The sequence below is a fragment of the Myotis davidii genome, unplaced genomic scaffold (genome assembly GCF_000327345.1).
Source record: "Myotis davidii unplaced genomic scaffold, ASM32734v1 scaffold688, whole genome shotgun sequence".
Lineage (NCBI taxonomy): Eukaryota > Metazoa > Chordata > Mammalia > Chiroptera > Vespertilionidae > Myotis > Myotis davidii.
Genome location: NW_006298877.1, coordinates 240504 through 240793, shown reverse-complemented (window position 1 = coordinate 240793; position 290 = coordinate 240504). Strand labels below are relative to the sequence as shown.

At 63.4% G+C, this 290-nt stretch overlaps 1 protein-coding gene across 1 annotated transcript in view; it reads left to right on the top strand.

Moving 5' to 3' along the window:
* LOC102751849 (glutamate receptor ionotropic, delta-2-like) overlaps positions 1–290 on the top strand; it is a gene marked incomplete at its 3' end in the record, with an annotated part of 228128 nt that overhangs the window by 712 nt on the left and 227126 nt on the right. The gene's annotated exons all lie outside the window — the stretch shown is intronic.

Here is a 290-nt window from a genome sequence, read left to right as displayed (position 1 = left end):
CGTGGAGTGCGGGCTGCACGCGCGGGGGGTCTCGAGTTCGCCCCGGGGTGCGTGTGTGCCGGGGCGTGCGGGGTTTTCAGCGCACAGGGAAGGGAAGTTGAATGGGCTGACTCAGTTTCCCATATTCTCCCCCGGATGCACACTGCCTCTATTTTTTAAAGAGGATCTTGGAGGGCACCGAAGAGGTAGCATCTGTGAGGCGAAGCGAGCTGGGGTGGGAGGTGGGGGGCGCTCCCTTCGGCTCGAACAGGTGGTTTTGCAACGTGAGCCGCTGCCTTCGAGCGCCGAGC